The sequence below is a fragment of the Triticum urartu genome, chromosome 7 (genome assembly GCF_003073215.2).
Source record: "Triticum urartu cultivar G1812 chromosome 7, Tu2.1, whole genome shotgun sequence".
Lineage (NCBI taxonomy): Eukaryota > Viridiplantae > Streptophyta > Magnoliopsida > Poales > Poaceae > Triticum > Triticum urartu.
This window is the reverse complement of record NC_053028.1, coordinates 440337723-440355755: the sequence shown is the minus strand read 5'-3', so window position 1 is coordinate 440355755 and position 18033 is coordinate 440337723.

Below are 18033 nucleotides of genomic sequence, written 5' to 3'. Positions count from 1 at the left end.
ACTATCCCTCAACATGCAACAAAGAGTCACTCCAAAGTCACTAATAGCGGAGAACGAACGAAGAGATTATGGTAGGGTACGAAACCACCTCAAAGTTATTCTTTCCAATCAATCAGTTGGGCTATTCCTATAATTGTCACAAACAGCCCTAGAGTTCGTACTAGAATAACACCTTGAGACACAAATCAACCAAAACCCTAATTTCACCTAGATACTCCATTGTCACCTCAAGTATCCGTGGGCATGATTATACGATTCGCATCACACAATCTCAATTCATCTATTCAACCAACACATAGAACCTCAAAGAGTGCCCCAAAGTTTCTACCGGAGAATCACGACGAAAACGTCTGCCAACCCCTATGCATAGGTTCCCAATGTCACGAAACCCGCAAGTTGATCACCTTAACATACATCAAGTGGCACGTGGTATCCCATTGTCACCACAGATATCCACGGCAAGACATACATCAAGTGTTCTCATGTCTTTAAAGACTCAATCCGATAAGATTACTTCAAAGGGGAAACTCGATTCATTACAAGAGAGAAGAGGGGGAGGAGAAACATAAGATCCAACTATAATAGTAAAGCTCGCGATACATCAAGATCGTGCCAAATCAAGAACACGAGAGAGAGAGATCAAACACATAACTACTGGTACATACCCTCAGCCCCGAGGGAGAACTACTCCCTCCTCCTCATGGAGAGCGCCGGGATGATGAAGATGGCCACCGGTGAGGGATCCCCCCTCCAGCAGGGTGCCGGAACAGGGTCCCGATTGACTTTTGGTTGCTACGGAGGCTTCTGGCGGCGGAACTCCCGATCTATCTTCCGTTCTGGAAGTTTTAGGGTATATGGACTTATATAGGCAGAAGAAGCACGTCAGGGGAGCCACGGGGGCCCCACGAGGCAGGGGCGCGCCCTAGGGGGGCGCCCCCCCACCCTCGTGGGAAGCTCCCATATCTTCTGACATGGGGTCCAAGTCTATCAGGTGTGTTTCCTTCCAAAAATAACGTCTCCAGTTGATTTCGTTTTGTTTCGACTCCGTTTGATATTCCTTTTCTTCAAAACACTGAAATAGGCATAAAACAGCAAATCTGGGCTGGGCCTTCGGTTAATAGGTTAGTCCCAAAAGTAATATAAAAGTGGAAAATAAATCCCAATATTGCCCAAAACAGTAGATAATATAGCATGGAGCAATCAAAAATTATAGATACGTTGGAGACGTATCAAGCATCCCCAAGCTTAATTCCCGCTCGTCCTCGAGTAGGTAAATGATAAAAAAGATAATCCTTGATGTGGAATGCTAGTTGGCATAATTTCAATGTAATTCTTCTTACTTGTGGCATGAATATTCAGATCCATAAGATTCGAGACAAAAGTTCATATTGACATAAAAATAATAATACTTCAAGCATACTAACAAAGCAATCATGTCTTCTCAAAATAACATGGACAAAGAGAGCTATCTCTACAAAATCATATAGTCTGGCTATGCTCCATCTTCACCTCACAAAATAGTTAAATTATGCACAACCCCGATGACAAGCCAAGCAATTGTTTCATACTTTTGATGTTCTCAAACTTTTTCGATCTTCACGTAATACATGAGCGTGAGCCATGGACATAGCACTATAGGTGGAATAGAATGGTGGTTGTGGAGAAGACAAAAAGGGAGAAGATAGTCTCACATCAACTAGGCGTATCAACGGGCTATGGAGATGCCCATCAATAGATATCAATGTGAGTGAGTAGGGATTGCCATGCAACAGATGCACTAGAGCTATAAATGTATGAAAGCTAAACAAAAGAAACTAGTGGGTGTGCATCCAACTTGCTTGCTCACGAAGACCTAGGGCAATTTGAGGAAGCCCATCATTGGAATGTACAAGCCCAAGTTCTATAATGTAAAATTCCCACTAGTATATGAAAGTGACAACATATGAGACTCTCTATATGAAGAACATGGTGCTACTTTGAAGCACAATATATGAGACTTACTATATCATGGTGCTACTTTGAAGCACAAGTGTGGAAAAAAAGGATAGTAGCATTGCCCTTTTTTTATTTATTTTCTCTTTTTTGGCCTTTCTCTTTTTTTTGGCCTTTTTTCGGCCTTCCTTTCTTTATTTGGGACAATGCTCTATTAATGATGATCATCACACTTCTATTTATTTACAACTCGATGATACAACTCGATACTAAAACAAAGTATGACTCTATATGGATGCCTCCGGCGGCGTATCGGGATATGCAATGAATCAAGAGTGACAAGTATGAAGAAATTATGAACGGTGGCTCTGCCACAAATACTATGTCAACTACATGATCATGCTAAGCAATATGACAATGATGAAGCGTGTCATAATAAACGGAACGGTGGAAAGTTGCATGGCAATATATCTCAAAATGGCTATGGAAATGCCATAATAGGTAGGTATGGTGGCTGTTTTGAGGAAGGTATATGGTGGGTTTATGGTACCGGTGAAAGTTGCGCGGTACTAGAGAGGCTAGCAAGGGTGGAAGGGTGAGAGTGCGTATAATCCATGGACTCAACATTAGTCATAAAGAACTCATATACTTATTGCAAAAATCTAGAAGTTATCAAAGCAAAGTATTACGCGCATGCTCCTAGGGGGATAGATTGGTAGGAAAAGACCATCGCTCGTCCCCGACCGCCACTCATAAGGAAGACAATCAATAAATAAATAATGCTCCGACTTCGTCACATAACGGTTGATGTCTACTACACAACCTTCTTCTTGTAGACATTGTTGGGCCTCCAAGTGCAGAGGTTTGTAGGACAGTAGCAAATTTTCCTCAAGTGGATGACCTAAGGTTCATCAACCCGTAGGAGGCGTAGGATGAAGATGGTCTCTCTCAAGCAACCCTGCAACCAAATAACAAAGAGTCTCTTGTGTCCCCAACACACCCAATACAATGGTAAATTGTATAGGTGCACTAGTTCGGCGAAGAGATGGTGAAACAAGTGGTATATGGATAGTAGATAAAGGTATTTGTAATCTGAAAATATAAAAACAGCAAGGTAACTAATGGTAAAAGTGAGCGTAAACGGTATTGCAATGATAGGAAACAAGGCCTAGGGTTCATACTTTCGCTAGTGTAAGTTCCCTCAACAATACTAACATAATTGGATCATAAAACTATCCCTCAACATGCAAAAAAGAGTCACTCCAAAGTCACTAATAGCGGAGAACGAACGAAGAGATTATGGTAGGGTACGAAACCACCTCAAAGTTATTCTTTCCAATCAATCAGTTGGGCTATTCCTATAATTGTCACAAACAGCCCTAGAGTTCGTACTAGAATAACACCTTAAGACACAAATCAACCAAAACCCTAATTTCACCTAGATACTCCATTGTCACCTCAAGTATCCGTGGGCATGATTATACGATTTGCATCACACAATCTCAATTCATCTATTCAACCAACACATAGAACCTCAAGGGGCGAAGATGTAGCTGGTGGGTCCCAGCAGTCGAGGGGCTGGTGGGTCCCAGCAGTCAGGGGAGTGAATCATTTTGGTTTTTTTTGCCCGGGCGCACTTCCTTGCATGCGAAGATGTTGCTGGTGGGTCCCAGTAGTCAGGGGGCGAATCGTTTTTTTTGCCCGGACGCACTTCCTTGCGTGTGAAGTGTAGCTGGTGGGTCCCAGCAGTCGGGGGAAACGTTTTTTTTGCGAAATACGGTGGCCCGTCTGGTGGGTCCCTACTGTCAGGTGGAGGAATCATTATTTTCTGCGTAATAAGGAAGCACTTCCTTGCTGCTGCCGTGGACCCAGCTGTCGGCCTCTCCACGTACAGTCCACGTCCGATGGAAGTCGTTCCTTGACCACGTTGACCACGCCGCGCCGAGAGCACCAGGGTAGTGGACAACGGCGAGGCCTAGGAAGGGGACAACACAGAGGCAGGGAAGACTCGGCAGTTGTTTCCCACGCGGAGGGGAGTACGACTGTACGAGGGTTTATTGGTTCGTCTATCGCCGGAGAATAACAGCAGGTGTGGGTGAGTAGAGGGATGGCTAGGCCAGCGATGGGAGTACGGTCGGGGGTGAGGCCTGCGCGGCAGCACAGCTGGCCGCGAGGAGGAGGGAGCAGGCAGTCCCGCCGGCGCTTGTTTGAGTGGCTGGAGCAGGAAGAGCAGAGATTGAAGAAGCACGACGGTCGTTGGATGGACATCCAACAGTCAGTGCTTGTGCGTCAACCTTTTTTTGGAAAGCCTCAAATATGTGGAAAACAGCATACAGCCCATCTGCCATTATTTCTAATAATTTACAGCCCATTTGCTAATTCTTAAGGTTTTTGGAGCCCATATTCTTTTTGTTTGCATTGCAGCCCATATTGTGGCAACGGTTAAAAAATTATATGAAATTTTGCATATTTCGGTGCGGTCCGAACTGTTTTTAATCCTGAAATTTCGACTCACATTCAAACTGATTTTAAAAATAAATGTATATCAATATAAAATCCAACAAATTCTCCATGCATAAAATTTAATGTAATTTTAAATCTTGAAATGAAAAAAAGATATTTGAAACTAATTGCCGGTTTGATGTGTTTTAAAAATGTACAACCCATTTCTCATTACTGATGGGCCATTTTCTCGGTCAGCCGAATGAAAGCTCTCCTCGTCTTGAAAGATTTGCAGCCCAACAGGCCTGACAAAGCGACTTACTTGGCAAATCACAAAAAAACTGGGATGTGGCCGTGGACCCAGCTGTCAGCCTCTCCACGTACAGTACTCTTATGATGGAAGTCGTTCCTTGACCACGTTGACCACGCCGCGTGGAGAGCACCACGGCGGTGGACGATGGCGAGGCCTAGGAAGGGGACGACGTGGCAGTGGAAGCCCGCGCGGAGAGGACTATGAGGGTTCACTGGTTCGGCTGCGGTGTGAGGCTGCCGTCGCCGCAGGGCCTGGCCAGCGGTGGGAATAGTAGGGGTGGTGAGGCCTCTGCGGCAGCACAGCCGGCCAGGGGAGGCAGGAGCATGCGGCACGACCAGCGCTGCTTTGGGCGGCTGGAGCAAGAAGACCAGAGGTTGAAGAAGCACTACGGCCGTTGGATGGACATCGTACGGTCACTGGAGCTAGAATCGTTCATATTGACTAAGTTGACAAAGACCTTCGTCCCCGTCAACTTAGTAGGCCCACAAGTCAACCTCCCAGCAAGGTGGGTCCCAGCTAGCCGGGGGAGTATTCATTTTTTTGTGCGTAATAAGGAGGCACTTCCGGTGGGTCCGAGCTAACAGCGGGGGGAACGTTTTTTCGAGAAATATGGTGGCCCGTCCGGTGGGTCCCAACAGTCAGGGGGAAATGATTTTTTTCACAAAATACTGGTGGCCCATCCGGTGGGTCCCTGTTGTCAGGTGGAGGAATAATTATTTTCCGCGTAATAAGGAGGCACTTCCTTGTGGCTGCCGTGGACCCAGCTGTCAGCCTCTGCACATACAGTACTCTTCCGATGGAAGTCGGTCGTTGACCACGTTGACCACGCCGCATCGAGAGCACCAGGGCGGTGGACGACGGCGAGGACTAGGAAGGGGACAACTCGGAGCCGGGGAAGACGCGGCAGTGGATGCCCACGTGAAGAGGAGTATGAGGGTTCACTGTTCGGCTGCGGTGTGAGGCTGCTGTCACCGCAGATTAACAGGGGGTGTGGATGATTAGAGGGATGGCCTGGCCAGCGGTGGGAGTAGTAGGGGGCGGTGAGGCCTCCGCGGCATCACAGCCGGCCACGGGAGGCAGGAGCACGCGGCACGACCGGCGCTGGTTTGGGCGGCTGGAGCAAGAAGACCAGAGATTGAAGAAGCACTACGGACGTTGGATGAATTGGATGAACATCATACGGTAACAGGAGCTAGAATCATTCATATTGACTAAGTTGACAAAGCCCTCGGTCCCCGTCAACTTGGTAGGCCCACAAGTCTGCCTCCCACTATGCTGGGTTCCAGCTGGCAGGGGGAATATTCATTTTTTTGTGCGTAATAAGGAGGCACTTCCTTGCGTGCGAAGATAGCTGGTGGGTCCGACATGTCAGCGAGGGGCACTTTATTTCGCGAAATACAGAGGCCCTTCCGGTGGGTCCCAGATGTCAGGTGGAGGAATCATTATTTTGCGCGTAATAAGGAGGCATTTCCTTGTGTGCGGCCATGGACCCAGCTGTCAGTCTCTCCACGCACAGTCTACTTCTGATGGTGTCGTTCGTTGACCACGTTGACCACGCCGCGCCGAGCGCATCCAAGGTGGTGGACGACGGCGAGGCCCCGGACAGCAACGAGCCGGAGATGGGAAGACGCGGGAGTAGAGTCGCAGACGGAGAGGTGTACGAGGGTTAACTGGTTCTAGTGCGGTGTGGTTCGGTAGTCGGTGGAGAAGAACAGGAGGTGTGGAGGGGTGGAGGGATGGCCTGGCCAACGATGGAGTAACGCTTCATAGCGAAGCGTGCTAAGCAGAGCTGCTAGCAGCAGGAGGCGGGAGGTGGTCCCGGCGGCGTTGGAGGAAGAAGACGAGAGATTGAAGATGGATGCCTGTCGTTGGATGTAAATCCAACGGCTAACATGTCAGAATCATTTGTTGACTAAATTGACAACGACTTGCATTGGCTTCGACCTATTGGCCCACATTTCAGCCTCCAAAAATGTGGCACGTATTCAACCCATTTTTTCAGAATTTACTGTCTTTTTTTGCGCGGTAGAATTTATAGTCAATTTGATCTTCTTCTTTTTGAATTACAGCCATTAGCTGGGCTGGGTGAACAAATAATGTAGCGTCCATGCGGCCCGTTTATTTTATTTCCTAAAACATTACAGGCCATTTGCACTTTCTCGAAATACACGATTTTGCTGGGCTGATTCTAATTATAATGTTGGGTTGGGCCAGCAATGTTATCAAAAAATAAAAAGGGGTTGAGCATTTTGTTATAAATATATTTAAATAATAAGTGATATTATTACATTCGTCCTTAAATCTTACCAAGCTTTTGTACACAATCACTAGGATTTTCGTGCCAAAACAATCCAGGATTTTATTTGCTAAGAAATTATTTTTGTAAGTTAATAAGATGTGGGATATTGTTTTCTTACATATGTAAGTATCTATTAAATATATGATGACAATAAAAATAATATATAATAACATATGAAATATTTTTTTCGAAAAACAGGGAGCATCTCCCCGGTTCCATTGCTGAGAACGAAACCACAACATATTCTGATACAGCAGCTCAAAGAGCAGTTCGAAAGCAAAGGTAGAAAAGCTACAAACTAGGGGGTGGATGAACAAGTTCTCTGAATAACACAAATCACCCGAGCGGTGCCAAAGGCAGAGCGGATAGAGCACTCAAATGACACAAGGAGGGTCCAACGAAGCCTTCATGGTCTTCAACCGAGGGGCTGTGTCAGCCTGCGGCGACCAGCAAGCAAGCGGAGAGACCGGGCTGGAAGGCGTAGCATGGTGGATGTCCCTCTTTTTCTGCACCAGGTGCCCATCATCTTCATTAGAGATCTTGAGACGAGCCCACGGGTCCAGCCCCAGAGCAGGTCGAGCCTTGTTCAGCCACAAGTGATCGCCAACGGTTTCTGGAGGGATCTTGTTAGGGTTTCCACGAAGCTCATCAACTTGTCCTTGTCCGATCCGGAGGAGAGAATCACCCAATTCCTCACCATGTTCTTGATCAACCTCAAGACCTGCGGAATGGAAATCCAGGAGGTGTTACTGAAAATCATAGCATTTCTATATTTCTAGAGGCACCAAAGGACAGCTGAGCTAATAGTGTTTAAAACTGAGCACTTTTTGGTAGCAATCCAGAATCTGGCGACAGATTCGAAGGATGAGCCAATCTGAGTAGAGAAATATTCCTCAATGTGAGCCCAGAGATGTTTAGCAACTATACATTCAAAAAATAGGTGAGAACAATACTCTTATTCCAAGCAGTAAACACAATCAAGGGGTTTGATGATGTGTCTCTTCCTAAGGTTATCCCTAGTCATCAATTTGTTTTTGGAGAGAAGCCAGAGAAATACATGAATTTTAGGGGGAACTCTCAATTTCCAGATAGCAGGGATAAACACGGGTTGAACCCCTCTAAAGTTGATAACATGATAGAGGGAGCTGGAGGAATACTTCCCCTTATTGTCCAGCTGCCAAATCAGGGCATCCGGCTCGGCAGTAAAGGTAATGTTTTTGTTAAAGAGAGTTTTAGGCATTGACCGTCCCAAACTACATTGACACTTTTGTTAAGCTCATTGCGGACAGAGTAAATAGGCCAAAATTGGACTGCTAGGGGGGATGTGCGAAACCAACTATCTTCCCAGAACCTGGTTCTGCTCCCATCCCCTATGTTCCATCTGTAGCCAAATTTCACAGCATGCATAATAGATTTTAATCCTTTCCAGAATCTAGAGGTCTTAGGGTTGGAGGAAGGGACAAAAATATTAGGTTTATTTCCTAGGTATTTATGTGCAATAAGAAGCTTCCAGGGTTTCAGGTCTTCCTCATGGAATCTTTTAATCCAAGACCCTAGAAGACAGATGTTAATTTCTTGGAGGTTAGATATGCCTAGGCCTCCAAAATCTTTTTTCATAGAGACTAGGGCCCAATTAGCAAGGTGTAGCTTCCTATTTCCCTCAAAATCATTCCACAAGCAATGACACATCTGAGAATTGATGAGGTTCACTGCCCATTTAGGGAACTTGAAGAAGGAGAGGAGATACACTGGAATGCTAGCCAAACAAGCTTGTATGAGGATCAATCTACCTCTGTAAGAGAGAAGTTTGCCCCTCCACCCAGCAATCCTTTTAATGATTTTATCCAGAAGGGGTTGGATATCCTCTCTCCTCAGTTTATCATAGTGGGGAGGGATACCTAGGTACTTAATGGGGAAGTTACGTTTATTGCAGACTAGAATAGAGAGGAAGTCAGCTAACTCCTGATCATCCATGTTGATAGGGATGATTTCACTTTTAGAGTAGTTGATTCTCATGCCCGAGACTTGTTCAAACCAGGTTAGAACAGTTTTCAAATTGCTAGCATGTGTGGAGTCATTGTCTAAGAAAAGGATGGTATCATCTGCATATTGAAGGCAGATGATGCCACCAGGGCAGACCTCAGGACAGAGCCCTGCAATCAGACTATGATCAGCAGCTTTGCTCAGCATTTTAGTAAGAACGTCCACTACTAAATTAAACAAATGCGGGGAGATGGGGTCACCTTGCCTAAGGCCTTTACCAGCAAGGAAAAACTCACTTTCACAGTTATTTAACTTGACCCCAACAGACCCCCCCATGAGTAAGTTGCTGGATCCAACTCTCCTCTATGAAAGGCTTGGAAAAGATCTAAGAGATCATTTTTCACCAAGTCCCAAAAATGCTGGTAAAATAAGAAGGGAATCACATCAGGACCAGCAGCCCCATCAGGATAAGAGCTAAAAATGGCTTCCTTCACCTCTGTCTCTGAAAAAGGGGCTTCTAGCAACTCATTTTCAGCATGAGAGACTTTTTCAGAAGCAGAGAAAAAATTGTTTTGTAGAGAGAACCCAGAAGGGTTTTCTTTCTTAAACAGGTCTTTCTAGAAGTCACTAGCCCCTTTCAGCATCTCATCTACCTCAGTAACAGAGCCATTAGAGCCATCAAGGGAGTGAATGAGGGTTTTCCTCCTCCTCTAGTTAGCTAATGCATGGAAGTTAAGCAGTATTTCTATCACTTCCAACATATCTAGCAGAACTACGGGTTTTCCTTCTGACAGGGCAATTCTCAACTTTATGGGTAACCATTTTGCAGATAAAACAACTCTTGGGCTTGACACATTTATCCAAATGATGCCCTGGTTCCCCATAGTTGTAGCAGATCACCTCAGAGTATGCCATAAGGCCCGAAGCAGGGGCAGGAGCAGTTTTCTGGATGTCCTATCTCTTCTTTTGCTGATTCTTGCCTTGAGATTTCCCACTGATCTGAGAGTCAGAACCATCAGCAGATTGATCTTGGGCAATTACAGGAGCCTACCCAGATTGTGCCCCCATTTGGGGCGGAGGTGGGCGTACCACTACCCAACCGGCGCTCCCCCCCCCCATTGTGATAGGGGAAATTCATCGGAGTTCCTGGTTCCTGCTCATCCTCCAGCCATATGTTGTCTCTCAGGAAGCAGAAATAACCACCAGACAGCTCAATTGAAGCAGATTGCAAGCCTAATTTCAATCTTCTGCAGGTTTGGGGGAGAGGTAAGGTAGGGGATCCACATGCTCCGGCTCCGGTGGCGTGCTGGTGGGCAGGAGTCCAGTCAAGCATTCCCATCTCGCAGCACGGCGTGGATCTCCTGAATTCACTTCTCCTTTCGCCCATCCAACGAACGCAATCGGCGGCTCACTAGGGTGGGGCATCCTGTGCTTCTCTGAGAAATCTCCTTCGAAGTAGATCCGCAGGGCTAGATTCAGCAGCTCCCAATCCACATGATCCTTGCACATCCGAGCATACCTGCGCGAGTGAGAGAACGGATTTGGTCCCTCCTCGGCTTCCTCCCTCGCAGCTTCCTCCTCTGCTTCCCTCCATTCGCGCGTGCACTGGGTCCAGGAGAGAGCGTCATCGCGGATCCGCATCGCCCGCTCCCTCCATCTCCTCCCTCGAGTCTCCCACAGCACCGCCGGCGCGACGGAGTCGAGCGGCTGGAGCATCTGCGGGAAGGCTTTGTAGACATGTGGGAGATGCATCTTGTACATCTGCCTGTCTTCCAGCCATTCCCCCGTGGATATGGTCGGCGACTCCATGGGGCGCGCGAGCGGACTTGCTGAGGGGGGCAGGCGCGCCCGGAGTTAGGAGGCGGGGGGTGGCGGCGAGATCTATTTGCCAATTACTCCCTCCTTTTCGGTTTATAGGGCTCAATTCAAAAATCTCACCAACCAAGGTAGATGATGAATGGTGGAATACTTTTTGTAGTTTGCAAAAGCACCTAATTAATGCACTTGTTTTCCTCAAAAAATTATGTTTATCAATGCATAAATTGCAATGCATGCATGCATAAAGTACATGCATTGGTCAATTTTCTCTTAATACTTGCATGCAATGATTTAATGCACCTTGGAATCTGAACATGTGATAGAAAACAACCAAATTGAGCCTTATAAAATTGAAAAACTAAAATTTTGAGATAAGCCCCATAAACCGAAAAGGAGGGAGTATGTGAACTAAACAGTCAACATATAAAATAATTTAAATATATATAATATATTTAGAAGGGAAACATAAGTTGGACCTGGCGTTCCTATTCTTATATAGAAAAATAGAACATACCTCTGCGTTTTCTTCAAAAAAATACATGAATTGGGATGCCAAAAATAAAACCTCGGATGGGAGGTCCATAGGCCGGCCAATACATGATGGCCCTAAGAAAATACAAACATGCCTATGGACCTCCCATCCGAGGTCGTGGGCTGCGCATGTTAAAAATGAAAGCCTAGACGGGGCAGCCCAAAACCACGTCCAACACTTGCCAAAACTTGGTCCCTCGTTTTCTCTGTGTTTCGCACACTCGACATTGTGTGGGCATTTTGACTGTGCATCATATGAAGATGTGCTATGCATGAATGTTGATCAGCATGATGTTAACTGGCTGGTAGTTCCATTTTTGACCATGAATAAAACTTCCAACATGATGTTAACCCTGTTTGAAAAGGCCGTGTTAATATAAATGCTCTGCCTCTGAAAGTTGCAGTTTCTTATCTGAAACTGAACTTGCAGTTTCTAATCTGAAACTGAAACTTGCAGTTTCTTCTCTGAGAATCACATTGTCTGCACTTTTATACTCCTATGAAACTACATTTTTTAAGTGCTAAAAATAGATCTCTAGAATTCATAAAATACTTCATATGCTCAATACTGCAAATCTGAATTTCAAAAGACATTCATATCTGAAAGTACTCTCAAAATACACAACACAAAACACAATTCACAACCTGCAAATACTGACAACCCTAAGCTCCTCCTGACAATTCACAACCTGCCCGACTATTGGGCTGGGGGGGCAGCCCCCTCCTATTCCTCGGCGGCAGACAGCCGCCCCGTGAGACGATGTGAACGGCGAGGGAGACGATGGCGGGGAAGCGTCATCGGGCCAACTGCTTTTATCCTCTTGCAGTTGGGTTCGGTCGACGAAGACTCCATCGGCTCGCTCTGGCAGGACACCCTCACAAACGGCACCCTGTATATGCTCGATCCTTCAATCTCTAGTGGATGCTCCATCTGGGATCAATACTCCCACCACCGCTCCCTCACGATCGGATTCAGTGAATCTATTTGCTCCATGGCCCAGAGGAGCAGTTCTATGTACTCCGGCGCGACTCCCTCCGGGAGTATCGCCGCCTTTTCGCTCTGTTGCAGATATTTGGCCATGGATGTCACCGTCGCCGCTAATTGGTCCTTGTTGTCAAACCAAGACTGTATCTCCAACATCCTAGCTGGCTTCACAGGGTCGCCGTCTGCGATCCTCACGCATCGGTTGTACTCCTCCATCGATCTACTTCTCCACAGCACCTTCACTCGCCGGCGGTGGTTTTTGAATGGAAGAGGAGAGGAGCAGCGCTGGTTTTGGATTAGAACGGGAGAGGAGCGACGCTGGTTTTGGACTGGAATAGCAGAGGAGGGGCGGTGGTTTTGAAATGGAAGAGGAGAGGATCGGCACTGCATTTAGATTGGGAGACTAGTTAATGTGTGGTCGCTTTCTTAATTGAAGGGTAAATTGATTTTTATTTTGATCTAGTCAGAGCGCGCCGGCCCTCTCGTCCAATCCTAAATCGCTGTCGCATGCTCCTCTCCCTCTTCTCCATTGCAAAACCACCTCCTCTCCTCTCCATCATCTCCATTCCAAAACCACCATCTCGCCTCTCCCTCTTCTCTATTGCAAGACCACCGTGTCTCCTCTGTTTTCTAGATGCTTTGCTCCATGGCGCGGGCGCAATCCATGGATACAAAATTAGTATATTGTATACTATTTAAAAGTCGAGGGCGGGGCTTTTCCTGCGCGGTAGGCGGCGGGGCAGTTCCGCCTAGTCGGTTCGACAGAGATGCGAGAAGACGAGGGAGTAGGCTGCTGCAAACGTAGGGCTGTGTGATTTGATAGCGAGTTACTGCTGGACAGGTGGGGACCCATGATTTGACTTGCCATTATCATTTTAACTACGGCGCTACGACCGGCGTGAGTCTCCCAGATTCCTGACCACCTCCATACAGGTGCCTCTCCCAAGGCTCCACCCTGTAGTAGAGGCTGGCTCTTGCATGAGAGCCCACTTCTCCACTTTTTCCTTGCCTCTCTTTCCTCCACATATGCAAAAATGCCATGTAAAGCGCACTATTGTACTTACTTTTACTTGCTCCTACAGGTGCTTAAGCTTGCCACATAGGCATAAAGTCTGATGTGGCAAGTTAATCAAGAAGAGAGAGACTAGTTTAGTGACCCAAGGAAGAAACGGTGCTAAGCGCGTGTACCTAGGTGAAAAGACAATTTTGAGTCTATAGCTAATTAAATGAAGCAAACTTAGCAACACCATTTCATTGGAAGAGGTCACTCCTTGGCAAATGCAATAAATACACGCGCTTACTAGCACCATTTCTTCCTTGAGTATGAAGAAAGAGATAGAGAGGAGTAACAAAAAATACACTTATAGCCAACCTTGTTGTAGTATGAATGACTAAGTGATGACTATGTATGACATGCCAACATCAGATAGCCTAACGCACCGTGTTAAATCTCCAAGGGTGCGACCGCGCGAGCGACGCGACGGTCGTGGTAGGCGCGACCATGATACGGGCTGCTGGCAGCCCTTGGATCTAAGATCAAACAGTCGCATGCTAAGTTGCTAAAAATTTGCAGAATAACCCTCCAGGATAGGATATTCACCCATAGGTCTAGAATCAAGCCATGCAACCGTTCGATCTCAGATCCAAGGGCTCTCGGAAGCCCGTATCATGGGAGAATGGAAAGCCACTACCCTGCCATTCGCACGCTGGCAGTTCGCTCCTACTCGTCCTCGCACGTCCTTCAATACTACGGCGGTTCGCTCCTAGTCGTCCCGTCCATTCACATTACGGCAGTTCCACTAATCCTAACTCTCCTCCCAAATCCATGGCGTCCCAAATCTCCATGATCGGCGGTGAGTACAAGGTTAGAACCATCACCGGCGATGAGTTCGACGTCATCTACACCCGTTCTTCCGCGACGGTGAAAGGATGCCTTTCTCGCTTCAGATGCATGTTCGAAAACTCAGATGATGAGTGGGTCCTGGGCTAGATGTTGAGTACACCACAGTCCTGGGACGAGAGAAGGATCTAAAGGACGAAGAGAGGAAGAAGCCCACCATGATCCAGGTTTGTGTGCATGACTTATGCTTGGTCTACCACATATGCCATGCCGACGTTGAGTGCCAGGATTTTAAGGACTTCCTCGGGAGCAACCTAGTCAAATTCGTTACTGTAGACTTTGGTAATGACAAAGAAATCCTGGGTCGGATAGGCCTCGTTGTAGGCAACCCCTTCGACCTCCAGAAGAATCGGCTGGTGCCCTCTCGTCAGCCTTCAATGCTGACCCTGGCAGGAGCCATGGTTCATCCTTCATACGGTAAACTGGTGAAACCTCCATACACGTTTCATCGTCATGCATGGCAGCAAAATGTACTAGATATAGACCACATCCAGTACGCTGCAATGGATGGCTACCGTTGCTTCAATAGCTACAAGGGTTGGATGAAGAGCAACAGCCAAGTGTGCGGTTCAAGCAAAGAAGTATCGGCCAAGAGGAAGAGGGACAAGGACGAAGTCGAGGACGTGGACGAGGACTCCGAGTAAGGTGGCAGTGTCGTTGCTCATGGTGGTTCTAATGCAGTGTCTACCGGAACAGTTGCAAAGTTTAATTTCAGGTGTGCTTAATTTAATTTGAGGGGTGTGTTGTGCTGAGCCCCCAGCAGAACTATGTTATGTTTCTTCTCATTACTTTAACTCTTCAGTACGTACATACTAGTATTTCTTACATTTCATCTTTTAGTTGGTATAGTACTACCACTCGTTTCTTCACATTATATACGTACAATATATATGGCCAACATCATATAGCCAGCAGTTTAGTTGTCAAAGAATTTCAGGGTGCTTAGTTTTGTCAAAGAATTCCAGGATGCTTAGAGGGTGCTTGGATCCAAGGGACTTATTTTAGTCTGACTAAAAATAGTCTCTTTAAGAGGCTAAAGTTCCAAGCACCCCTGACTAAAGAGGGGCTAAAACTAGTCTTGAGACTGAATTTTTTTAATCAGGGGTACCCCTACTAAAATGTGGATTAGTCCTCTCTCTACTCATTTAACTCCTCTCCTTTAACACAGGCGAGTTCTGGATTGGAGGGTTTGGAGGATAATAAATGCTCATTAACTTGATTTTAGCCTTTTTAGTATTTGGATCCAAGCATGGGTGAGGCTAGCATGTTTTAGTCCCACTACTTTTAGTCATGGGACTAAAACGTATCCAAGCACCCTCTTAGTTTTATTTAAGGGGTGGGTTGTGCTGGACACCATTATTGTGACTAGCCTTTTTAATAGTACTATATGCATAATTTGGCAACGAGCGCTCTCTATATGTACCACCTTTTTTTAATTTCAAGTTTTGCTCCATGGCGCAATCCGTCGATACTAATGCTGTACAAAAGTACACATTTTTTAAAAGGCTAGAGGGCGGGGCAGTCTAGCTTGGTCGGTTTCACGAGAGGCGAGGGCCTTTGTGATTTGACGGCTCATTACTGCTAGAAGGCGGGGCCTTGTGATTGACTGCTCGTATAAATGTGCCAATGACCTGATCGAGGAGGAGCAAAGAACCATGTGGTATACTCAAGTTTTCCACTGGAGTAGTATTGCGATGGAGGAGCACGAAACACGGCAGCCCAGTGCCATATGGCGATAAAAATGATCTAATTTGCTAGTCATCTCATTGTTAGCATTATTCTATTCATTCCCTCAAAAAAAACATTGTTCTATTCGTGCCTCGCAGAGAACATGACACGTGCGGCGAAACACCCGAAGCAAAAGATGAAACACAGGAGCAAAAGAAGAAGGAAGATTATCACCCCAAATGATCTAATTCGCCGCGGAGTCGTAACTGCGTCTTCATCGCCTGCACGACCTCCATCTCCTTGCGCGTCTCCTCCGCCATCTTCATCATTGTGTCCATGACGCGTCATTTCTCGACGCGAGCCATCATCTGTTCCACGGCCATATTGCGTACCTTGACAGCAGCTGGGTGCTCGATGCCGAGCTTCGCCAACTCTTCCTTTTGTTCCATGGTGAGGGCCTGCAACATCTTCATTGAAGAACTACTATTCTCATGCAGCTTCTTCCAGCCGGCGTTCTTCTCCTTCAACAGGTCGATCTCGTGGCAGAGCTTCGCATTGTCCTCCCGAAGTCGCGGGATTTCGCTGGTCACCTTCTTCTCTGAGGCAATGCTCTTCTTCAGCAGCATCACCAAGCCGGCGGTCAACTCCCCCTGCTGATTGAGCTCAGCGGGCATGTCGTCGAGGCTCTCCTTCAGCAACTCCATCAAGCCTTGGATGAACCCCTTCTGCTTATTGAGCTGATCGGGCATGCTGTCGAGGGATAACGACTCCAGCTCCGCCGGCTCGGCATGTTCGCCTCCGCGGCTAGGGCGCTCCTGGGAGCCATCTCCTGCCCATGAGAGATCTTTTGAGGTCTCTGCGTGGCGGCGAGCCCTCTCTTTTTTTCCACAGCCTTGGTTGTCGCTCCCTTGTTACGACTAGTTCTCGACCTAGAGCTCCGCTCACCGGCCATGGCAACGACGGACGAAGAAGAAGCACTTATGAGGAGGAAAGGTAGAGTGATTTTTGGATAGGTAGTTACCCTTTTTATAACCTAAGTACTAGCACTAGTATTAATACATGCATAGTGGGAACACGTTCAGGTTTGGTACGTACTACTAGTAGGTGTGAGCAGGCTTTCGAATGTGATGGGAACAAGGTAAAGATTAATTGATGGTTTTGGTTTCGAGGCCCGAAACGGCTCCCGATGAGTTTAGCGGAACATAAATTTCAAGTACTACACTGCTCAAATGCGTAAATATTGAGTAGTGTGTTACTGTCAAAAATTGGCACAAAATACGAAGGAGAACAATGGAAGTACTACTAGCAACCCACGAATTAACTACTCGCATGCGCGCAGTGGAGTAATAATGTCTTTCTTCCGCCCTCACGTCCACTCAATTTGCATGCGCTGTATTAATCGACCATCAATGAAGTGAACGACTTTACACGCATCAAATTATCACATGGGGTGGATCTTGGTACAAAATTGCGTCCGCCCGTGTACCCGCGTGTGCGTGCGAGGAATGAGTGCGTGCATGGCGTGTGTGCACATCTTCGCTTCGTGCATGTACCACCAGTATGGCTCAGGGAGGACGAGTACATTCTTCTGGAACCAGCAGCACGTCACTGTGATCAATCCACGCAAGGAGGTCGCGACAACGCCTACACATGTGCCACGTGGCTTCATGAACTGTAAGAGAGACACTGTGTAGCATGCCATTGGTATTCTAGTTTACGTGTTTTGCACAAACTCGAAATACTAGTAAGGTACACGTGCATTGCACGCATCAGATTTTGCAACCAAATTATGAATAAATACCACACTATAGCATGTAAGCTCTGAGTCATATATGCCTGATGTAGCCCTTCGTTTAATTCTTATAGTTCATCTCATTCAAAATCAATTAGTTTGTATAAAAAAGCTAAGAACGTGGGAATAGGAAAAACATGGGATTATAGTGGAATGTCGTCTTGAATCCTACAGGATTGTACGAGTGTTTGATTGTGCATAGAAAAAACACAGAATTCTTTCAAAGAGGTTTGAGTGGATGGGATGTTTCCTATGAAATCTAGTGCAAATGAATCATATGGAAAAATTCCTATGGTTTACAATCCTATGAATCAAACAACCAAGATAGGAAAAATTCCTAATGATTAGAATCCTCCAAAATTCCTTTGAG